Source organism: Mauremys reevesii, unplaced genomic scaffold (assembly GCF_016161935.1).
Source record: "Mauremys reevesii isolate NIE-2019 unplaced genomic scaffold, ASM1616193v1 Contig6, whole genome shotgun sequence".
Taxonomy (NCBI): domain Eukaryota; kingdom Metazoa; phylum Chordata; order Testudines; family Geoemydidae; genus Mauremys; species Mauremys reevesii.
The window spans coordinates 512,292-537,115 of record NW_024100873.1 but is presented as its reverse complement, the minus strand read 5'-3'; the positions used below and the strand labels follow the sequence as shown (position 1 = coordinate 537,115).

At 53.1% G+C, this 24,824-nt stretch overlaps 1 protein-coding gene and 1 pseudogene across 1 annotated transcript in view; both read right to left on the bottom strand.

The window, feature by feature from the left end:
* The window catches only part of LOC120394448 (C-type lectin domain family 2 member B-like), a 1,239,960-nt gene that overhangs the window by 887,939 nt on the left and 327,197 nt on the right, over positions 1-24,824 (bottom strand). The gene's annotated exons all lie outside the window — the stretch shown is intronic.
* Positions 9,185-19,774, bottom strand: LOC120394452 (annotated as a pseudogene).

The following is a 24,824-nucleotide window of genomic DNA, read 5'->3' as shown; positions in this document are numbered from 1 at the left end:
GTTTAGCTCTTCACAGTCACCATGTCAACAAATGTCCTCCCTCTTCCAGGGTAAGTAAGAATCCAAACAAAACAACACAAGCCCTTCACTCTTCCTGGCCCATCGTCCTCTTCCCAGCTCCTCCCCTTCATTACAGGGTTCACAGAAGTCCACAATTCCCACTTCAGGGTCTGTGCGCCACCTTCTTCCCAAGATGCTGGGGAATGAAGGGGGCAAGGAGACAGCGCAGGATTGGTGTCTTTAACTGGGTGGGGGGGGTGCACGAGCTAGGCCCACTGCATTCTTCCCCTCCTGCCACATACAGAGTCCTTCACTGGAGTGGTCTTGATGGGGGGCCTCCACAACAGCAGGTCTTTGGGTTAACACTCCATTGAGATGCATGGGGCAGCTCCCCTCCATTTCAGAGAATGATCTCAGGCTCTCTGCAGACTCAGGCAGATGTTTCTGTGTTGCTTACATTCAAGTCACAGCTCCAGTCTTTTCCTCCCCAAGTATCAAAACTTTAACAAAAACAAACAAAAAACAGTCCAGGAGCCAGGGCCCTAGTCAGGGTAAATAATGTTTATGCCTTAATCTGGCCCTGATCAATCCCACTCACAAACAGACCCACTCTTGATCTCTCATTACTTGTACAGATGCAGGGTTATCACCATGACAGGTTTATAACCTTTTTCCATACCAGGACCCCCAACCTTCAAGACCTGCTGTCTAGCTGGGACCCCACTCTCCGTTAAGGCAGTACAAATGTAACTGTTTGATACCCGTTCACAACTCTCCTAGGCTGAGAATACTTAAACCATAAGACCAGCTGTAGCTTCACACCGTGCTCACAGCTACTCAGAGAGAGGAGCCCACAGCCAGAGAACCTCCTTCCAACTGGAGGGTCCCTCTCCATCTACTAGGCAGGCTCACTGCTGGGATCAAACTGAAACACCCCTCCAGGTTTTGGGTTAAACGCCTAAATACCTTTGAGGATCTGGGCCTTGCTCCCTCCCAGCTCTGGGAAATCGACAAACTCAGGAGCATCTGAGAGCAGGGGATGTACAACATAAACTTGTTTGCAACCATGACCAGAGCAGCCAGGCCTGAAACCCCAGGGGCCATTCAGAAGAGAAGCCACTCACCTGATTCATGCCTATTTCTGAGATTCCTGACCCCTTCCTAGCAATCAGATATCCCAGCAGACGATGGGCAGCAGCATCATCCCCAGTAGTCAAATAAACTGATTGTCACTTCCTGGGACAAATGATGAGCTGGTCTCTGAGCTGAACCTGAGGGGAGAGAGCAGAAAGATCCTCTAAAGAATCCATGGTACCTACAGAGATAACCAAAACTGGGATTAGAAAGTCTGTTTGAGCAGGAGGAGAGTGACTGGACAATACTTATCTGATCAGTCAGTGCTCAGTGAGAGTCTGTCCATAGGCCCCAGGAACGTTCCTGCAAAGGAAGTAACAGAAAGTTGTTAAGCAAAGCTCAGAATTTAAGGCCAGAAGGGACCATCATGATCCTCTAGTCCAGGGGTCCCCAACACAGTGCCACGGGGGCATCTAAATGCGCCCGCATCCTGATCCCCGGTGGAGCACCCGCCAAAATGCCACCGAATTTCTGCGGCATTGCCTCTCGATGATGCCGCTTGTCATCAAGAGGCCCGCCGAAATGCTGCAGAAATTCAGGGGCGATGCCTCTCGATGACATCACTTGTCGGCGAGAAGCGGCGTCATCGAGAGGCGTCGCCGCCAAAATGCCACAGAAATTCGGGGGCATTTCGGCAGGCGCTCCACTGCTGCCGTGGTCCTTCGTTTAGCGCCCGCCAGATGAAAAGGTTGGGGACCACAGCTCTAGTCTGACCTCCTGCCCATCGCAGGCCATAGAACCTCACCCACCCACTCCTGTGATAGGCCCATCTCCTGAGGATTAAGTCAAATAATCCATTGGAAGGAGTTCTGCAGTGTTTCTGGATGCAACCTGGAATGATAAGGCTGTTTTAAGGTGATGAGCATGAAGTAATTTTAGCCCCAAAATTACTAATAGTCTGGAGAAGCACAGATTGGTAGGCTGAACCTTTCCATTGCTCTTATTAATGCTAACTTAGGAGAGTGAGTCCTAGCACCATCCTTACATACTATTTTAATCACATTGTAGGCCTTGCTGGATCCCTAGGTATAACTAAGAGTATGAACCAGAGGAAGCCTTGGTAGAAGAGTAACACATGAGGTATCAGCTAACCAAGTAAGCAGGTTCCTAAGCTGAGAGGATGGTGCAGAGAGACAGTTCTCAAGTAACTAGGTAAACACATTCCTAAGAGATGGTCCAGGTACACACTGACCCCTTGTAAAGATAGAGGGGATGACAGGATAATGAATGAGGAAGTTTCATTGGATGTACAAGGATAAGAATGGTAACTAACAATATCTAGAGTGTAATAGGTAGCTTGTTTGCATCAATGTATAAATAGAGAGGTCATAGGAGGGGCATCTTCGTACTTAGGGAACAGCATTATGGTATGTTGATTGAGCTGCTACTTTGTTGGGGGGCATGCATGCATGAGCGTACCTGTAACATTGAGCCAGGGCACTTTGTCAATGACAAAGCTGCCGAGCACCTTTACCACCAAACTGAGCCTGTGTCTTTCTTTATGATTAATATCGAGGTCTGCTGAATCAACATGCTACGCATTCTGCTAGTGCGGCTAACCTCGGAGCTCCAAGAACAGCAGCACTAACACCACAAATGTGGATCTTTACATACCCTAGGGGACTCCACAATTGCAGGCAATTATGAACATTTTATTAAGAAGAATAAAATATAAGCAGAGGACAAGCAAACAATTAATGGTTACTCCAGTTCCTTTTTTGCAGAGAAATGTTATCTAGCATTGGCCAAATATTTTCTGTCAAAACTTTTTGATAGAAAAATGGGGGTTTGGTTAAACAAAGCCAAAGTTTTGTTGATATGTTGCAGAAGAAGTGCTAGGCTAGATGGTTGCTTCCTTTTGATGCTTACTTTGTTTTAAGTGTTTTGTTGCTGCTGTTTGCTTGCCAGCACAACCCACCAGCCATATTGGAGTCTTCCTCTTCCCCCTTGTTTTCTATCCAGATAGAAAAAAAATGCAGTGAGTGACATCTGGCACTGCATTATTACCTGTCTTCATCATTCTGCTGCAATGCTAATAATCTCCACTATCACCCATGAAAGCTTATGCTCCAATACATCTGTTAGTCTTTAAAGTGCCATAGGACTCTTTGTCCAAGGATCTCAAGGTGCTTTGAGTGAGCATGTTTACACCCATTTCCGAGTGGATGAAATTAAGACGGGGCAATAACACCCTGCCATGCTCACATAGTCAGTAGCAATCCTAGGAATAGAACCCAGGCATCCTGACACAGTCTTGTGTTTTAACCATTAGACAACTTTCTCCCAGGGCTGGATGTAAAATGTGTGCTCTGATCACTAGACCTCACTCCCCCACATCTCAGAAAATAACTCAGGAGTCCCGAGGACCATGCTTCTTTTAGTCACAAAGTGAAACAGTAACTAACACACCCCAACCTACAAACCAGCATCTACTTTAGTACAAATCAAACTGGTTTGCTCTCCCTGTGCGGGTGGGCACTTCACCCCTTCCCCTGGGGAAGAGGAAGAGAAACATACATACTGCTCCTTCCTGTTTATCCTCCCCGCACCAGTCAGCCCAAAGGAAATTAACCTTCAAAGTGATTCTCCTCTTCAGAAAGTTAAATGCGGTGGGAAAACGGGGGTTAAGTGGGGCTGTATTTGCCAATAGCAGGAAACGTGACAGAGGAAGAGCTGGTGTCCTGGAGACCCGCATCTGCTCAACAAAACCTGTTCTTCTCCCGAAGGACAGGGGAGAGGCCCCAGAAAGCACAGCCGTTCACCAACAGATGGGTCCAAAACTCAGTTAGAGGAAGATGAGCGCACAACAGGGTCTAAACTCAGCCGGGTCATCCAGGCACCGGTGCTATGCAGATAATTGTGTGTCTAAATCCCCAGGCTGCTGTAAGATCTCACCTGTGTTACCAACAGTGACAAGTCTTGTGATATTCGGTGTTTTCAAAGGCCCAGCTCCCAGGCCCAAGCAGTTGCAGGAGACTCTCAGCTCCCCTTTAAGGCACAAAGCGACGTTTCCAGGCCTTGGGGATGCAGAGAAACGCTTGAAAATGGGACCGGGTTCCCCCTAAGGGCTCGACAGCCAAGGCCAGCCGCGCCGCGCCGCGCCTGGTATCAGGGTTTCCCAACCCCTTACCCGACTCCCAGCGCGCACCAGCCCTGAAAAGTCCCTTCGCAGCAGCAAGCGCCCGAGCCCTTCCGGTTCGAGCCTGCAGCGCTGCAGAGGCCATTGGCTGAAGGGCGAGAGAGAAAAGGTGGGAGTGACCCAGTTTCCGGCGGCGCTCCCAGCGCCTGTTGCGCCCCGCGCATGCGCACGTGGGTTTGCACTGAAGGTCTCAGGGTTGGTTCGCCACTCCCTGTCCGCCATCAGTGTTCTTCCCCATTGCGCATGTGCGGGGGCAACACAAGCGGCGGAGGAGCATCGGGCACAAACGGGGGCCTTTCGCTTCGAGGGGCGCCACTGACGCAGCGTTACGCGCCTGCGGCTACACGCTGCGATCAGAACCGGGGCAGGACAAGCCGGAGGGGTCAAATGTGGGTCACAGAGTTCGGCGTCTCCGTCCAGTTCCCGCTCCCCCCTCCCTGGGTGGCTCCAGGGCTGGTCACTTTCTCCAGCTGCCGCCTCCAACCCTCCCACTCAGGCCCTGCCACGGAGCCGCAGGGCCTGGGCTACGCCCCAGCTTTTGTACCGTCTCTTGCGGGACCCCGGTGGGGGGGTCTCCCCAGAGGCGGAGTGGGGGGGGGGCGAATGTCCTCTACTGTGGGGCTTGGGGCATCTGGAGAGCCGCTTCCGTTTGGGCTATGATCTGGGCAGTGGGGGGTTCCTCCATACGGGAGTTGGGCGGGGGAGTTTCTGGCCACGCTACACATTATTCTTTGGAGGCCTCAACTTCATCCCCTCCCCAGCCTGAAGCCCCAAGTGAATGACTCTGTGCTGGGCCGGGCACTGCCGGGTGCGCCAGAGATGGGACAGGGTTCGCTCTCTGCAGGGACAGTGATCCTGCTGGCCCAGACCCCCAAGGTATTTAGGCACCTAACCTAACACCCGTTTTGGAAGTGAGGCACCTAAATACCTTGGGGATCTGGGCCTCAGGTGCTTGTAAGAGCAAAGCTTTATTCTTCGCCTGAGGCCTGGTATTTACAGAGCACAAAACAGTCTCTCTGCAATGTCAGTTTCTCTATGTTGTTATTGCTCTACACAGGCTATGGGTGCAGTTTCCAAAATCATCCAACTGTCATAGGCCCCTATGGGTGTGTAGTGCCCTAGATTTGGGCTCATGGGGCTGGATTGTGGCTTTAGGCAGAGCTCTAAGCCAGGGGCAGAGCAGAACCCCCAGGAGATGCTGGGACTCAGGTGCATCTCACAGTCACAGTCCCTCCCCTCAGTCCTTCTCATGGGGCTGGGGCCTTGGGGTGTAATTTATAACTGCCCCAAACCTGCAGTAAGTTACTCCCTAGGATTCTTCCCAATTTACCCAGGGCTGGGAGGCACCTCGCCCCCCCCCCCCTGCCTTTTGCCTGAGGGAGCCTTGTCTGTGCTTGCTGTGGGTCAGCTTCCCAACTACACTGGTCCCAAACGTGCTTGCTGGTGGGCGTGCAGTCAGCAATAGGCCCACTCTGCCCTCACGTCCTCTAAGCATTCCCCTGAAGCATCCAGCCCCTGCTCCCCCTGGACACTGGCAGTAGTTACAGATCAGCTCCTTTCAGAGGAACAGCAGCCATTGCCCCCTCACTCTCGCTTACCAGCTCCACCTCAGATCATTGCTCCGCTTAACACACAGCACTGACATATGTTCATAGTAAAACCACAGATCAGCTCAACAAAGCAGGGAGTCAAGTAGAAGTGTTGGAAACAAACGGTTATATATAAAATAAAGTCATAATGTGTTCTAGAGCCTGGACTTATTTACCAAGCGAGTCTCCTGTCTAACTAAGTACAGCTCACCTGAAATCCTTGCACCACTTTAGAGCCAGGCTGGCTGTGATCCTTCTTGCACAAGGCATGCATGCTGTCAGTTTGGGAGATGAAGGATCCCAGTGTCTCTCTGCACACCAAGATAGACCAGACCAATCCTTTGTCTTTATTATTATATTGGACACCCCCCTGCTGTTTGGAAAACCCACAAAAGAGGAAATCTACAGGAAGAAACGCTCTCTCAATTTACACCTGGTTCACTGTGCAAATAGGCATCCAGCTACAACTACACAGTTGGCCAGACAGGGAGATAATCTCAGTTATCCTGAAAAGAACATTGTGGAGGTTCATCATCTTCTGGTGACCTGTCTTAACTTCAAGACCCTCAGGGCAGCATTCTCAGTCTAGATAAACAGCTCCTTACATAGTGTCCATACAGATATCTCAATGATTATGAGAACCAGGGTTCTCAGAGACCTCACGCTCTCCCTTTGGTTAACTATAATGTAGAGATTAGCCCCAGGGAATCCCTGTAAAACCCTCCTCAGCCCCTGTGCCCTCTGCCAGTTGACACCAAGGGGTCCCTGGGTCACATACACCTTGCCCCCAAGCCCCCTCTCTGGTCTGGCTCAGCTCCTCTGTTCAGTAAGCAGGGGAACTGAAGCCAAGGCCCTGCTATACAGCTGTCTGCAGTATCTTGAGATGATGAGTGCCAACCTCAGGGCAGAGTGTTGGGAACCAGGCACAAACCCCAACTGGCTGAGAGTTCTAGACTCAGATTTCCCCAATCAAACATCCAGTGTAAACTCCGGCCTTGTAACAGCCTAACCATGGAGTCACAGACGGGCCCCTGGGGAGCCTGCCTTTGTGAGACAGATGGTGCCTTACAGCCAGAATCATAACAGAATTCAGGTTACTCCCAGTCCCAAAGGTCCAGTCACTTAAGGTGCAGTTGACCTGGGGTAGAGCTCACACCAAAGACAGTGTGTGTAGCCAACCTTATTATATGACAAGTTATTAAAAACAGAAAGTTATTCACAAGGTGAAAGCAGGTAATATATATATATATATATATATATATATATATATATATATATATACACACACACACACACAAGTTGTAATAGAAACATCTATAATAAGCTGTGTGTGTCCTTTAGGGCTAACCCAGGCAAAGGAGCTGGGGATCTCTTGCTCATGCCTAGAAAACCTTGCCCCCCAGAGCCCAAGTAGCACAGAGCTCGATGCAATTCCTTCTTGTTAGGGGTTTGTATCCCACCTCTTCCCTTATACTCTGGGCTGCTGGAGGTCAGCACTTCACACTCATTAATGCCTCTCTCATCTCTGGTGATTTACAGGGTCACAGAGGCTCCTAATATAAACCAGGGCTTTGGAGCTGTGCTCCGGTTCTGCTCCAGCTCCAGGCAAAAACCTGCAGCTCCACTGCTCCAGCTCTGGGCTCCACTCCAAAGCCCTGATACAAACGCTCCAATATTAGCCTACAATGTGGGATACCGATGTCAGAAGTGAGATCAATGCTGCAGCAGCTCACAAGCATTCACTAAAGGCTAAACACATTCTTATCATTTAGTACCCATTTTAAGACGGGTCAGCCAGCCTGACCCCAATTGGGTATTTCTCAGTGTCCCATTGAAACATGGGAACTCTGGCACAAGCTGGCACCTGGTCTGTGTGTGTCACATCTACTTACTTCTACATACTAGGCCCTAGGTGTCCCACAAGGAGTGTAACAGGGGTTCTACTCCCTTGACAGGTGCGCCACTTTTAAAACTAAATGGAAAATTGAAACATTCAGGTTTTTCTCCAAAGCAGTATCTGGCAACAAAAACCAGGAATTGGTGGTGTAAGCCTGCAAACTTTATCATCAATGGGGTTTTCAACACAAATTGACCCATAAACTCCCAAAACTGACCCATTAAAAAAAAAAACTTGTAAAAATGTTTCTTGTGGGGAACATCTCCCCTCAGTCCATAGAATGGGAATGACAAATATTTTTAAAAGGTTTCACAGATAATTTTCTATAGTAAAAAGCTTTTGTTGGGGAATGTTAGGACAGTGAAAATTGAGCCTGGCATTGGGACATGTGGCTCTTTCCTCAATTAAGCACAGTCCCTGGTCCAGCTAATGTAGGTTGGAAAGACTGGATTTGAGCAGTTTCACTGCCAGAAAAAAAATAAATGGCAGGAGTGGGGGAGGGAGTGATGTTCCCCCTCTGGTGTTATCCGGACCGGTGCTCTGCTAGGTCATGCCAATCCTTGACTCTGGGAGCCAGCCTTACCCTGCTCTGCAGTGAGAACCCCACTCTTGGGCTTTTCACACACAGCATCCAGCATGTCAGCTGCTCCCAGCTACTTGCAACCAAATGACACTAGCCAGTATCTCCAGTCCCAGGCACAACCCTAGGAACCTCCATCTGGCAGTGTCCAGTAGACACTGCAAGCTTATATGAGTTCGTCAGTTTAACAAAGAAATTGATATGTACCAGGCTTGTTATCCCAAGGGGAGTCTCAGACACTTCAAACCAAACGCACTGCTTCAGGTAGAACAAATAAATTTAGTAACTACAAAAGATTGACTTATAATCTCTTAAAATCTAAGAACAAGAAGTCAGATTTGATCAAATGAAATAAAAGCAAAATGCATTCTAAGCTGATATTAACACTTCCAATGCCCTTAGAAATTTAGATGCTTCTCACCACAGGCTGGCCGGTTGCCCTTCAGCCAGGCTCTCTCCTTTGATCAGCGCTTCAGTTGGTTAGTGACGGTGTCTGTCGATGCCAGGGGCGGCTCTAGACCCCAGCGCGCCAAGCAGGCGCGTGGGGCGGCCCTTTCCCCGGGGGGCGGCATTTGGCTCCGGTGGACCTGCCACAGGCATGCCTGCGGGAGGTCCACCGGAGCCCGGGACGAGCGGACCCGCCGCAGGCATGATTGCGGCGGGTCTCCTCTTCCCGCGGCTCCGGTTGAGCTCCCGCAGGCATGACTGCGGCAGTTCAACCGGAGCCGCGGGACCACGGCACCCGCCGCAGTCATGCCTGCGGCAGGTCCGCTCGTCCCAGGGGGAAGGGCGGCGCAGCGCACCGCGCTGCTTGGGGCAGCCTGATTTCTAGAGCCGCCCCTGGGTGTAGGGTGTTCCTCCGAGGTAGAGAATGTCAAATGGGGCAGGGGAGGAGCAAGATGTGCAAATGGCATCTCTGGTTTTCACCTGAATCAATAACACTCTGCCCAGAGATGCGCAGAGCATTCCCTGATGTTCCGGAATTGCTCAGATGTGATATTGTAAAGAGATCAGATCAGTCCGGCTTTTCCAGGACTAATTCTACAGTACTCTTCTTACGAGTCCCCTTCTGCAGCAGTCTCCTTTGCCTGTGTAAATGCATCGGTTTGGTGCAGATCCAGTACCTCTCACTGGTGCATCGCAAGCTGCTGACCCCACCCAGCTCATTCAGATACGCGCAGTCACCTCCTCCTCCTATCGGAAACCTGCAAGACAGAAGCCAGGGAGCTGGTGTCAGGCAGGAGTTGGGCGTTTCCCATCAGTCGCAGACAGGGGGAGACACTTCCACAGTGCAGGGAGCTGCTGCACTCACAGCCCCTCACGATTCCCCCTCCTGCACCAGCCACAGGCCCCATCCCCAGCAGAAGGAGATAGTTAGAAAAGGGGCAGTGGGGCAGCAGGGACAATAGAGGTTTTAAGATCAATTGGCCTGCATGGGGCATTTATGCTGGGGGGTGTATTTTAACCCCAATTCTCCCCCCCACCCCACATTTAAGTAGGCCCCTGCAGGCCCAACCTCGCCAGACAACCTACCCAGACAGCCCCAGGTGCAGGTTCCAGGTGAGTGTTGGCGTGGTGAGAAGCAGCAGTAACACCACACAGAAGAGCTGGGTGCAGAGCTCCCTGGACAGTTTACATCAGCGTCTGGCCTGAGAGCTGATGTAAAGGAAACGCCAGCAGCACAGAGACTACAGCACAAACCCAGCAGCCGTGCTGTGACCCCAGCCACTCACACAGAGCTTCCTGTGAGAGCTGGAGGCCAGGACTTCATACCTGGGAACAGGGCAGGGTCCAGGCCCACAGGCAAATCCTCCCCCATGGTCTCATCCTGGCTACTCGTAGCCATGTGCTGGGCTGGGAGGAGGCTCAGCACTGCTCTTTAGGCAGGCTGGGATCTCCCCTCCCCCGACCACCAGCCTCTGACTCCAGGTGCGATCTGTCCCAGACAAGGGAGAACCCAGCCCCCAACCACCTGAGCCAATGGCTCTGGGGACCTTCCACCAGCACAGCTCTGAGGGGATGGCAACGATGCACCCAGAACCTTCTGCTAGGGTGGCCCCCCCCAAGGGCGGCAGAAGCCGAGTCTGTAGCCCTGGGCTCTGAGGCTTGCTTCCATGGGTGTCTTTTGCAGTGTAGACATAACCTGAGCGCTCAGGACATCAGCACTATGTCTGCAGTGTAGCTGGGAGAGCGGCTCCCAGCCCAGACAGACCAGCTCGTGCTAGCTCAGGTTAACAACAGTGTGGACATTGTGACATAGGCAGCAGCTTGAGCCAGTCACCCGATCTTGGACCCAGGGGTGGGGTGGGGGTGTCACTGCTATTTCTGCTGAGCTAGCTCCAGCCTGTCTACTGGGCTGGGGGGACCAGCTACCAGGCACAGTGTAGACAGACACCCCCCACCCTGCCAAGCAGGCTTCTGAACAGATGGCTCCATGATGCCATCACAAAGGCAGGCTCTGCCTACATCAGGGCACTCTTGCTGGAACACATGACAATATCTGACTGGGATCAAACAACAGGTCATCAACTGACCGGCTTCCTAAGCCACTCTGGGCACATTTTCCAGTTTTCCACCAACCACAAAGGGCTTCTTTCTAAAATGCAATTCTGCTGTAAACACATAAGAGCAGCCACACTGGGTCAGACCAACAGTCCATCTAGCCCAGTGTTCTGTCCCCCAATACTGGCCAGTGACAGGCACGTCACAGGGAATGAACTGAACCGGTCAATTAGCGAGTGATCCATCCCTGTCATCCAGTCCCAGCTTCTGGCAGTCAGAGGTTTAGGGACCCCCAGAGCATGTTACACCCTGGATTTGAGGGGTGTCTGTACCCCAGAATGTGATCAAGCTAATTGCAACTATATTATGTGCATTCAGTCACCACGAATTAATAAAAACAGACCACCACACAGTTAAGGGTTAATTTGAAAAACAGGCTTTTAGATGCCAGGTCAAAACTAGCCAGCAGTTTCTGCTAATCAGAATGGGAGGAGGGGAGAGAAAAAAAAAAAAGTCAACAATTGAGACAAAGAAAAGAAGTGGACAGAAATCTTTGAATTTGGGAGCCTTTGATATAGAAGTATTGATGATGATGAAGATTGTTAGGAATATTTGTTGAGAAGTAGTTTACTGAAAGTTAGGAAGTGCTGATTTAGTAAGGGTTACTATAACTGGTGTGTTTTGTAGAGTTAGCTATAAGATACTACCTAATACAGCGTACTTTGGAGAAGCAATCCTCTGAAGCCATCTTAAGAGACTTTTTCCCCTCCCCTGGCAGGTGAGCAACTGCTGTAAATGACTCACTCTTCCAGATTTTCTGTAGATATTTGGGATGTTCTAAACCCATTGGTTATGTTTGTGTGTGCTTAAATCTACTAAACTGCAGTTTTAAATAGAGCCCGCTTACTTGCATGAATCTTTCATCAGTCGGAATTGCGGTGTTCCCAATGATTTATTCCTCACACCACCTGGAGTGAAACTGTTAAGTTACCGCTGCTGTGGGTTCTGAGAACCCTGGGTAACAGAAGGGGTTGCATCCTTGACCATTTTGTCTAATAGGAACTGGTAGACATATCCTCTGTAAATTTATCTAATTCTTGTTTGAACCCAGTTATATTTCTGGCCTTCACAATATCCCCTGGTAACAAGTTCCACAGGTTGACTGTTGCATAAAGAAATACTTCCTTGTGTTTGTTTTAAACCTGCTGCCTATTAATGTCATAGGGTGACCCCTAGTTTTTGTGTTGTATGATGGAATAAATAACAGTTCCTTATTTACTTTCTCCACACCCGTCATGATTGTATGACTTCTATCATAACCCTCCATAGTTATCTGTTGTCCAAGCTGAACAGTCTTTTTAATCTCCATACCCCTAATCAATCACCTCTCTCTTCTCCCCCCCCCCCCCCCCCCACAGCATGCAGTATTCCAGGTATGGGCATGCCATGGATGTACATAGTAGTAGTATGATATTTTCTGTCTTATTACCTATCCCTTTCCACATGGGATTTAAAGGATGCTTTTTTGCCTCTAGCCACCTCTTATTCTGCTGGTTAGCCGTGGTGGCTTTTTTTTTTAAAATTAGCGGGGGGGGGGGGGAGAAGGAGTACACATTTATTTTGAGCCTCTATTACAGTATTTTTAAATAGTCTCCATGCAGCTTGCAGGCATTTCACCTTGTGACTGGTCCTGTCAATTTCCATTTAATTAGCTTCTAATATGTGTAGTTCCCCTTTTTGAAGTTAAATGCTACTGTGGTGGGTTTCTTTTGGTGGGGGAAAAGCCAAAGGATGTTAAATTTATGGTCGCTATTGCAAAGCAGTTCAGCTACCAGGGCCGGCTCTGGCTTTTTTGCTGCCCCAAGTGCAAAAAAAAAAAAAAGGAGGGAGGCAGCTGGAGCAGCAAAGCAGGGGAGTGGTGGGGGGGTGGCAGAGAAGAGAGAGAAGGGGGGCAGCCAGGACTTCAGCAGGGTGCTCACCATGTGGCCCCAACCGCTCTGTGCCACTCCAGTCGGCAGGGGCGGCTCTAGGAATCCGGCCGCCCCAATCACGACGGCATGCCGCAGGGGGGAGCGCTGCCGGTCCCGCGGCTCCGGTGGACCTCCTGCAGGCATGACGGCGGAGGGTCTGCCGGAGCCGCCTGTCGCCCTGCCGGCAAAATGCAGCCCCAAGCGCACGCTTGGCATGCTGGGGTCTGGAGCTGGCCCTGCCGGTTGGATCGGAGGGAAGGACGTGGGCTGCCCTACTGAGTTTGCTGCAGAACACTCCCCTCCTCTGCATCGCTGCCCCCTACAGGGCGGCCAGATCAGCGAACAAGAAGAGCGGCCGTGCTGCCCTAGGATTGGGCAGAATGCCGTCCCATAGAATCTGCCACCCCAAGCACGAGCTTGCTCAGCTGGTGCTTGGACCCGGCCCTGTCAGCTACAGTCACCACTTGGGGCAGATCCTGTCCGCCACGGAGGACTACATCAAGAACTGCCTCTCCCCTTGTGGGTTCCAGGACTAACTGCTCTAAGCAGCAGTCATTGATGGTGTCTAGAAATTGTATCTGTGCATCCTGTCCTGAGGTGACATGTACCCAGACAATATGAGGATAGTTGAAATCCCCCATTATTATTGGGTTTTCTGCTTTTGTAGCCTCTCTAATCTGAGAATTTCACGATCAGTCACCATCCTGGTCAGCAGTATTGTCCTACTGCTAGGTTCTTATTCTTCAAGTGTGGGGTTTCTATTCTTAGAGATTCCATGGTACAGTTGGATTCGTTTAAGATTTGTTGTACTTGACTCTATGCTTTCCTTCACATACAGTGCCACTCGCCCGCCAGCACGACCTGCTCTGCCATGCCATTCTTTTAGCGCTGATGGTCCAGGATTCAAGCTGTTATTGGCTGAAGTGGGGTTGGTTATTTAATCATACCCACATCCCACTGAAATCAGCCTTGGGATATCGTCTGGGCCATCTCTACTGTTCCCATGACAGCCCCAGGCACTCAGCACTTATGACTATCAGGCACCTTTAACAGAGATGCCTCGTTACAAATTCAGGGGCCTCACTACAGCCAGACAGACCTTAAGGCTGCAGCTAATCTCCCAGGAGGAGACGCTGGCTTCCACCCATCGCTAATACACAGCGTGCAGAAGAACCTGAGCGATCTTTGGCTGTTTCCACAGCACTGACTGGTGGGTCAATCTGAACTCAGCATCTCAGACACCAGCGACCCAAAGCCCAGGGAATGCATAGAGATGGGCGGAAGACTCACAGGTTGTTGAATTCGGTGCCATTGGCCCATTTCCAGGGCTGCCCCAGGTCCCTCCGGAGGCCGATCCAGTGGTCAAATTTGCCTTTATAGCGCAGCACAAAAAGCTAAAAACAGCAAAGGGAGAGGCGGTGTCAGAGCCCCAACCCTGCTGCTCCCCCAGGCTCTGGGCAGAGAATCCCAGGTGTACACGGAAGGGCTCTGAGTGTTTCCAGGGGGTGGCAGGGGATTTTCTCCTCCCTCTTGCCCAGCTCTGGGAAATTCAGTATTAACCCTCCCACCCCAAACCCAGCTCCCCCTCACCCCAATCTGCCCTGGGCTGGGGCAGCTCTTGGGTGCTCCTGGGTCTAAACTGCACCTGCCCCCCCAAGAAAGGCCAGTTTCTGTGTGAAAGCCACATCTTGCAGAGCAGCTGAGCTCCCCTCACCATCGCAGGGGAAGGGGAGACGATCTGAATAGGGAATGCTGGGAGGAGCCAAGACTGAGAGAAGACTCACTCCCCACCCCATCCTCAGCCAGAAGGGGCCAGGGCTAAGAGGATCCCCTCTCCCCCTCCAGCTGGCTGCCCTTTCCCTACCCAGGAGCACTGGCTCTTCAAGTCAAGCTGGGGTCTCAGCCCCCACTTCCAGACCCATGCAGCCCAGGAGACACCTGAGCCAGCCCAGCCCTAGAGAGGGACAGTCTCCTATTGGGAGAACTGACAGGATGATCCTCATAGCGACACTGACACTAGAGGAGCCTCAGGGCCAGCCAGGCCTGGCATTCAGCAGCTGGAAGTCCATTTGCTCTGGCCTCCCAGCACGAGAGGGCTCAGAGCTGCTCGTCACTCCACAGGGGCAGAGCCCAGGTCCTGCAGCAGCAGCCGCTGAGCCAAGGCCAGGCCATTGCAATGAGAGTCTCACCATTTCCTGCTCACTGTCGATCCCAGCCAGGGAGGCGCTGAGGGAGGAGCAGTTGCTCTGGCTGTAGGTCCAGTTCCCTTCGGCCTCAGAGAAATAGTAGCATTTCCCTCCATACCCTACCCACCCAACTGGGCACGCGGGGCCCAGAGCAGCTGAAGAACGCCCAGATAACACTGAAATGAGACAGCAACACGTGGTTTAAGAGGGAACCTGCCCATCTGTGGGGAGATATGAGCCCCAGCACCCCAGGCTTCTGAGACTCTCCTGGCAGCTGCGGGGAGGGTGTGAGGGAGCCAGGGGAATGCTGGGAATCCAGCCCCAGAGGGGGGTTACCTGACCCTTGTCTCACTGGGCCACTGTCTCTGGTTCATGTTCATTAGGGATGCACCTGACAAAGAGCTCATGCTTCAGAGCGCAGAGAACCGTGCCCAAGTGGAGAGTTAGAGCAGGGGCTGGGCAGGGAGCTGCAGGAGGGGACAGTTAGCAAGGGGAAGAAGAGTGACACTGGATAAGGGGTCGAGTTCAGTCGTGTTTGTCAGGTCTGTTACCCTGAGGAATCCTGCTAGCCTGGGCCGCTGCCCCCCTCCCCCTGCTCCGCGCTTGGCTCCCCAGGAGAGGCAGGTTGAGATGAAGATGGGAACAAACTCCCTTCCCTTCACCAGACTGAACACCTGCTGCCCCGGACCATCCAGCACAGCCAGACGCAGGGCGATGGAGATGTTTGTTGCAATAAGTTTGCCTGGCAGGAAGGATTCCTGTGACACTCCCAGCCTGGGGGGATTAACAGCTCAGAGCTTTTCAACACAGGCACAAGAGCAACAGTCCGACCTTTGACAGAGCAATAAGAGTCAGGCGAATAACTGAGAGGGAAGTGAAGTAACTTTCAGTCAGGGACACGAAATGCCACAAGGCAGCACTAGTGCTCCAGTTACAGGAAATGGCCAGTTACACGGACTGGCCAATTGCAACCTGATGCACTTCTTACCTACAGATATTTCTTCCCCACCCCCAATACAGCAGCCAGTACCCAGCTGCTCCGCCTGCAGTGTAACCCTTTCAGTGCCAGAGAGAGAGCAGCAGTGGGGCCACCCATAACTGACACCAAGGAGCTATTGGCAAGGTCAGTGCCATAGGTGAATAACCAGAGGCAGGGTTATTAGGGTCACTATGGGGAAGAGTTGCTAACCCATGCCAAACACCATGTCAATGAGTGCCCTCCCCCTCGGGGTGGGGGGGGGCGGTTCATGTTGTTTCCTTTTTGATGTGGTGAGGAGTCTGACTTCAAATTCCTCCAGCCATTTGTGCAAGTCACTTCTTTTGCTCCTCATATTGCACCAGTAACTCCACAGCTGGTTTTTAAGCCTTCCCCTGGGCTGGGACACACATGTTTGGGAGCCATTAGCAGCCAGGGCAGTGGTGATCAAAGAACGAGCAGGTCATGCACCAGGCATGTATTTCCCTAGAGATTTCATGGTGCAGTGTGCTGTGCGCACTAGTGCTCACACATGAACAGAGCAGGGCAGTCAGCGCATACAATACTTTATAGTCCTGCTCAGTGTGTGATTTGTGTCACTCATTTCAGCGAGCTACTGCAGCTGTGTGGGGCACAACTTCACATTTCACACCCTGTACAGAGCTGGATATGGGCACACACAGGCCCCCAGGAGAAAGGCTGCCAGGCACGTGAGCCCTTCCAGTACTGCCTAGGAGGGACAGGGCACAGCAAGAGGCTTTTCAGATCTGGGACCCCCTTGACTGGTGCCATCTCCACCATCTGACCCCACTGCATTCTGGGGGCTCCCTACACTTGTAGCTGTGGAACCCCAACCTCCCAGATCTCACTTTACATTGGCTCAAACAATGCCGCCCAGTCCATTAGGGAGTCCAGCCAGTCCAGCAGGGAGCTGGGATTCACAGCCCGCCTATAGCAGGGCAGCTGGGACCGGTGCAATGATGGGGGTCACACTTAGCGATTTGCTATGTGAAAGGAGTCACCAGTATAAAAGTTTGAGAACCAGTGAATTAAACTCCTCACACAGATGTTCTGGAGCAGCACCACTGCAGCACATCTATGTTAGCAGTTTGCGCCAATTCAACTGCATCAATGTTGTTACCTCAGCACAGAGGATTCCTAGTGCAGACCAACCTGGAGTCACCCCCCTCTGCCAGCTGCCAAACCCTCCTGGGGCCCACTGATCTGATCCCAGGGCAATAGATAAATCCTCCCTCCCCAACCATCTTACACCCCCTCTGCCCAACTACTGGACGATACAGCAGGGTTCATGTTCACCGCAAACACACACCCTCTGCACAAGCATGTGCTGTCTGTGCAGCCCGGGGGAGTGAATAGTGCTAAGGGACCCTTCATGGCCAAGATCAGCGATTGGTGGGTTTCAATGCAGCGTTGATGGAGGGGTCTGTACTGAATTCTATGGCTCACTTCAGTAACACGGCAGCACCGGCCACCGGCATGACCTGAAGATGCAGAAAGGCCAGGCTGGTAACCTCAGAGCAACACAGAGCAGGCAAAGGGCTCATTGCTGCTCTGCGCCCTGTCCCATGGGACACCCTGGTAAGTGACTCCTTCATGGCACATGGTAGAGGTGACTCGGGCCCAAAGTGCTCAGAGCCGGGCCACGAGGAGCTAACGGCAGTCAGATTGTCCGACACAGAGAGTTCCCAGGTGCAGGGGTCTGGGGGGAGCGGGAGGAGGGTCATGGAGGAACATCCCCCAGGAATCCTCTGTCCCAGGGGCAGAAACCAGACAGGCCAGGAGGAGAGACTGACTGTGGTGGCTCCAGGGGGAATGGGATGCGCAGAGAGGGGCAGGGAGGGCTGAGAACTCACCTGACAGGACAATAACAGCGATGATGAGACCCAAGAACACAACTGCGAGCACAACTTTCTTGTAGTTACATTTCTTGCAGTTACGAGGAGGTTCTGAAACACAAAGACCCGTCAGGCCGGGCCGCAAGGACACGTCTCACCGACAGCACCAGGGCTGGAGCTGCCCTAGAACATGCCCCGTTCTGTCGATGGCTCCTTCCATCAGACGCTCTGGGAGAGGAGCCCGGAGGCTCAGGCAGGCTGGGGCTGGCAGAACAGTCCCTCCTTCCCCTCAGCAACAGTGTCCTCCCTGGCACCCCCAGCCAGGCTGTCACGGCGCCTGGTGAGCTCAGGGGCACAGAGACAAGGACCCGCATGTTCTGCTGACAAGAGCTCGAGCTGCCCCAATCCCCACCCCCGCTGTGCCCCCTGCCGAGCGCTGGCTGGCAGTGCGCCTGTCCCCGCACACTGGGGTCTCGCACTGGCCACACACAGCAGAAGGGGGGAGAACGAACCAGGCAGAGCTGGGCCAGGGCTGTCACAGGGGGTCTGACATACCCAGCCCAAAAGGCCCCTGCACAGCCCCACGGCCACCGCTGTGTTTGCCGGACAGCAGCTGTGAGCCAGGGATCAGTGCCCCAGAGACAGACGGGGGTCGCTGGGCAGTTGCTGCTGCCACTGAAAGCCTGGCCCCATGTGAGGAAGCCTCATTGTCTCTCTCCAACCTGTTCCCAGCCAGCAACACCCCATTACCTGGTTTCCCTCCAGTCTCCAGGTGTCCATTGCCTTCAACACGCTGAGGCACTTTGCTGTAAGCAGGCAGCACTGCTGGCTCCATTGTCTCTCAGCGACAGTCAGGCTAGGGACACCACTGCAGGCGCTGGGCTGGGCTCAGCTCCTCTCTGGGTGACTCCAGTCTGATGCAACAGCAAAGCCGGGGTGGGGGGGCTGGCCCTGGCTCCCCCTCCCTGCTCCAAACTCTCCAGCTGATCTGAAAGGTGAGATGGACAGAGCAGGACAGGTCAGGGGTGGGCAGAGGTGAAAGTAAGCCAGGCCAGTCCAGTCCAGCATACTGGCTCTTGGACTGCACCAGCTTCCACAACAGGGATTTAAAGGGCTCAAGGCTTCCTGCAGCAGTGGGAGCTTTGAGCCATTTAAATCCCAGCCCCAGCCCAGCTGCTGGAGCTACAGAGAGGATTTAAAGATCTCTGGGCTCCAGAGCAGCCGGAGCCCCCAGGGGATCCCAGCCACCCTGTAGCTAGAAGGCCCTGGGACCTTTAAATCACCCCAGGGCTCCCAGCCACATCCAATACCCGCCAGGGCCTTTAAATATTGAGGCCCCACCTCTTCCGGGTGAGGCCACGCCCCCTCACTACACTGATAGCAACCGGCCCTACCCCTAAATCCTGTAAATTATTAAACCCCTGCGGGGTGACAATTTAGTGAAGCCCCAGCCAGTGGCGGTGCCGTGATGATGAAACCCCATCGGCCCCTCCACCACAAAGGGCTTTCGAGACTAGATCTGCTCCAAAACACCCCCCACCCCGTCCCCGGGATCCACCCACCCGTGACAGGCACCCAGCTGGCGATGAAGGGGAGAGCAGAGCCCCGCCCAGGCAGCAGGAGCCAGCCGAGACCCAAGGGGGTAGCAGCCCAGCAAACGCCAGAGAGGGGGCCGGGATGGGGACAGCCTGAACTAGCCACAGCACCGCAAAGAGGGGACAACAGGCTCCAGGGCAGCCATGCCAGCTCCAGAATATGCAGGGACCGACCCCCGCACTGGGGATCCCAGCTGCTCCCAAGCACAGCCTCCAGCTGGCTCCAAAATATGCCCTCAGCCCCCCTGCTCCATCAGTCCCCCCTCCCCTCTCTTCTCACTCCGGGAACCTCAACCCGGCTCAGCATCCCCAGCTCACCTCCTGCTCCTGCTGCTGCTGCTGCGCGCTGACTCTTTCGGAATCACTCTGGTTCCACCTGGTGTTTTTTATTCGCTCCTTACCACAAAAGAGCGGCGGCAGGTGATTGGTCCCAAAGGGTCTGGAAACAGGCCGTGTCCAATCAGCGCCCACCCGCATGGGAGGAGGGAGACGGGGGGCTGATTAGCCACCGCCTGATAAGGAACAGGGCCAGCTCTAGTTTTTTTTTGCCACCCCAAGCAAAAAAAAAATTATGTACCCTCTGTCCCAGCCCTGGGCTTCCCCATATGCCCCTGCTGCCCCAGCCCTGGGCTCTCCCCACCCCACACAAACCCTGCTGCCCCAGTGCTGGGCTTTCCCCTTTCCCCCCAGCCCTGCGCTCCCCATTTCCCCCTCACCAGTGCCCCCCCACACCTCCTACCGCCCTAGCCCTGGGCTCTCCCCCCCACACACCACCTGCACCCTCCTTCTGCCCCAGCCCTGGGTCACTGGTAACTCGCTCCCAGGATGGGTCATTCAGCAGGAATTTTGGATGTGCACAAAACACAGACAGGATTGGTTCCCATATGGTTACAGAGCTGCAGTGAAGTGGGACAATTTTCAGCTTGTGTGATTGGAGGATATCTGGAGGCATATTATAAGACTGTTCTCCATAAATGAAGAAAAGTTGAGGTGTCTTTATTATTCTTTTGTTCCCCTTTCTTTCTATGGGGAATTTGTCAATGCAGTATCACTGTCTTCCTTTTAAACAAACAAACAAACAAACAAAGGCAATGGCTGTTGAAAATAACAATTCCAGTCCTAATAACCACTCAGAAGCATTTCTTGCTCAATTTTATCCTACTTTTTCTACAGCAAGTTACAGTGGATCAGTATATTTGATTTGGGAGAAATGAAGTAACAGCTGCCCAAACTGAGCCTGAGCACTCCTGAATTTTGAGGTGTTCAAATCTGGAAGGCAGGTGCTGGGCGGGGGGCGGAGGGCTGTGGGCTCCCCGGGGGAGCATGGCAGCATGTATGCAGCACCGTGTCTGGAGCTGCGCGGAGTCTGACATGCTGGTCTGAGTGGCATGGTAAAGGGGCTGGGGTTGGAGAAGGGGTAGTGGGTTCCGGGGGCAGTCAAGGGACAAAGAGCAGGGGGTTGCATGGGGCAGAGGTTCGGGGGCAGTCAGGGGACAGGCAGCAGTTGGAGAGGCATGGGAGTCCCAGGGGTTTGTCAGGGGACAGGTAGGAGGTGGGGTCCTGGGAGGAAGTTGGGGGGGGTCTCAGGAGGGGGCAGTTGGGGACAAGGAGAAGGGAGGCTTAGATTGGGGATGGGGTCCTGGGGGCAGTTAGGGGCAGGGGTCCCGGGAGGGGGCAATCAGGGGACAAGGACTAGCAGCGCTTAGATAGGGGGTGGGGTTCTTAGGGGCAGTTAGGGGCAGGGGTCCCAGGAGGGGGTGATCAGGGAACAGGGGGAGTTGGATGGGTTGGGGTTTCTGGGAGGGCAGTCAGAGGGAGTGGATGGTGGCAGGGTGGGGCTTCCCTCCCCCCTGGGGGGGGTCAAGGAGCCGGAGGCAGCATTAGGAGAGGGGCTAAAGGGCAAAATCAGGGATGAGGGGAGAGGAGGCGGAGTTAAACCCTGGAGTGAGGCGCCGGCAGAGGATGACCGAGGGCAAAACCCAGCACAGGCAAAGGCAGAGGGGGCAGCAGTTACCCCAGTGGGACTGAGATACCAGTGCCAGCAAAATAGTTTGTTGGGAGGGTCGCGAGTGCCTTTTTTATTTTTTTGTATGGTCACACGAACTGAGCAGGCTCAGTAACATCTGCTGAAGCCACTGCCCTTCATTCTGCCCTTATTAGCGGTAAGATTCTGCTGACTGCTATTTACAGGGGTTAAAAAGGGGCAAAGAGGGCAAATCAGAGAAGGGGGGTGCCCAGAGTTGGAACAGGAGGCGGAAATTGACTGGGCAGGGTGTCAAGCAGCTGGAGACAACAGTAGGAGAGGGGCTAAGGGGCAAAATCAGGGCTGGGGAGGAGGCGGAGTTAAGCTCGGGATAAGGCGCTGGCAGAGGGTGACCGAGGGCAAAACCCGGCACAGTCAGGGGCAGAGGGGGTAGCAGTTACCCCAGTGGGAGTGTTTGCAAAAATGGTGAGTGGCAAAGGGGCGTTTTTATTTCCCCTCTCACCAGGGCCGTCGTGGGGGGGCAAGTGGGGCAATTTGCCCCGGCCTCAGCAGGGGCCCCCACGAGAATGACTGAGGCTCCCTCCCTGGCCTGACCTTGTCTCCGCCCCTCTCCCGGAGGGACAGCTGCAGCTTGGCTCCGGGGGGGCCCTGAGCTCCTCCCCGCTCAGAGCCACGTGGTAAGGAGGTGGGGCTGCGAGCTCCAGGCTGAGCTCAGGGTGAAGGGGGAACAAGCGGTAAGGGGCCAGGGCCAGGGATGGGGGGGTGGCTAAGGGGCAGGAAGTCCCGGGGACAGTCAGGGCACAAGGAGGGGGCAGAGGTGGGGGGGCGATCAGGGGACAGGGAATGGAGGGATTGGATTGTGGGCGTTCCAGGGGTCTGTCAGGACTCAGCGGGGGGGGGGGGTGGATAGGGGTCGGGACAGTCAGGGGACAGGGAGCAGGGGTGGGGTCTCTGGGGGATGGTGAGGAGACAAGGAGCAGGATGGGTTGGGGATTCTGAGGGGGGCAGTCGGGGGGCAGGAAGTGGGTGGGGCTTGGATAGGGGGCAGGGCCAGGTTGTTTGGGGGAGACAGCCTGCCCTACCCTGAAGCTCATTCAGCAGTTTGAGGCTTGCAGAAGAGCCAAGCTGTTAGCTTTTCCATTAGGGCTACCATCCCTTTCACTTCTCAAATGCCACTAGTCTAGATTTAATTTCAGTGCCATAGGGAGATTAATGTCAGGGGAGGGTAGCGTCATTTAAAATTAGCCACTGGGGGAGGGATCACATGAGAAGAACAATATCCTACACCACCTACCTCCTTCTCAACCCTACCAAGGGAGCCCCCCCTCCCCTGCATTCTCTGAGGCTCCAGAGGAGTTAATTCACTGGTTCTCAAACTTTTATACTGGTGACTCCTTTCACATAGCAAATCGTTGAGTGTGACCCCCCCCCCTTATAAATTAAAAACACTTTTTTATATGTAAGCAGAGTCAGGATGAGCTCTACCCTGACATCTGGTGAAATTATGAGGAGTGGGCAAAGGAATTTCAAGAATGTGCATTGGAGTGGGGAAAGGAATGTCAGGAATGTGCATTTGCATTGGCAAACCCACTCCACTTAGCATAACACACAGCAGTCTGGGATGGTTATTTTCACAGCTGTGGGATCCCCAATGTCTTTATTATTGGGGCAGGAGGAATAAAGTGGTGTCACCCTGATTATGTGAATGAGGAACTATGAGACTGCTTTATGACAGAAATGACTCAACCTACATTAAATAGTACTTGCTAGACAAGGGACATGGGTGCCAAAACCCAGTAAATTGAGAGAGGTTGGGGACTGGTGTGTGTACCTGATGGGATGAGCCCCTGTTTGAGGGCCTGGAACATCAATTGTACATCTTCCTCTCTCCACTGTTAAAGGGCAGAGCTAATCCTTTAGGAGTCCATCTAGAGACTGCTGACCTGAATTCACGTTGGGCCAATGGTGCACCAGCACTGGGGCTCCCCTACTACAAGCTGAAACCATTAAGAGCTGAAATCACTAAAAGAGCTGAGCTGAGATCACTGAGTGCTGTGTTAACTACTGGGGGAGCCTGAAGATCTATCGCTAAGTGGCTGGCAGAGTGGAGCAGTTTGCAGCATGTTGGAGCAGCCCACGGAACAGTGAGTAGGGTGGAGCGGTTTGTGGGGATGGCTGATGTGGTTCATGGGTCGGCTGGAGGAGCGGCACAGCTGGTGTAGTGGAGCCAGTCATGGTGAAGGTTGCAGCAGAACTCCACGGAGAGGCAGAGCAGTCGGCCCTGGCCCATGTAAGGTGTCCCTTAACACCCTGTGTGTGCCCCCCCCCCTCCCATTTCCACCCAGGCTGGGGGGATAAAACTCTGCAGATAAACTTTTGAACTCTGGGGTGGCACTGACCAGAGACAGAGACTTTGGTTGTTGGACTTTGGGGTGATTGGACTTAAGACCCTAAGGGGGAAAGGACATTGCAAATGTACTTGAGGTGGGTTATTTTTGCTTGTGGTTTGTGTATAGTCCTGTTTGTGGTGTCTCTCCAATGTGATGCCACATTGTTTCCCTCCTTTATTAAAAGGATTTTGCTACACTCGGACTCTCTGCTTGCAAAAGGGGAAGTATTACCTCCTAGAGGCGCCCGGGGGGGTGGTGGTATGTAATTGTTCCAGGTCACTGGGTGGGGGCTCGAGCCGGTTTTGCATTGTGTTATTGAAACAGAACCCCTGGATACTGAACCCAGCCCTTGTTGCTGCCAGCTCAGAGGGGCAGAAGGGTTACATATATATTTAACAGTATTATAAATGCTGGAGGCAAAGTGGGGTTTGAGGTGGAGGCTGACAGCTCACAACCCCCAGTAATAACCTTGTGACCCCCTGAGGGGTCCCGACCCCCAGTTTGAGACCCCCTGGGTTAATTTAATTTTAGCACCCTGTGTCCATTCACATGCGTGTGCTACTTTGAGCATTTCAGTTTTCACAACATAGGCTCATCCCAGATTCTGGAACAAGCTCAAATGCTCAGTTTGTGGAGTATGTACATAAGCTAAACTAAAGATAAACCCACAGTAACCATCTCCAGTTTGTGAGGGATCCCATGGAGCCAGTCTCTAGGAAACAGATAAATGCATGGAGGTTAAATCCATTAATGGCTATTAGCCAGGATGGGTAAGGAATGGTGTCCCTAGCCTCTGTTTGTCAGAGGGTGGAGATGGATGGCAGGAGCGAGATCATTCATTCATTCATTCATGCCCGTCACCCCAACCGGGGTATGGGCCGCCAACCACAGATCTCCATAGTCTTCTATCCTGGGCCATTCGCTCTAGCTGGTTCCAGGTATAGCCCATTTTTTTGCTATCAACCTGAAGGTCGCGTCGCCAGCTCTCACTTTCTGCCATCTGTTGAGTACACTGTCTTCCTCTTC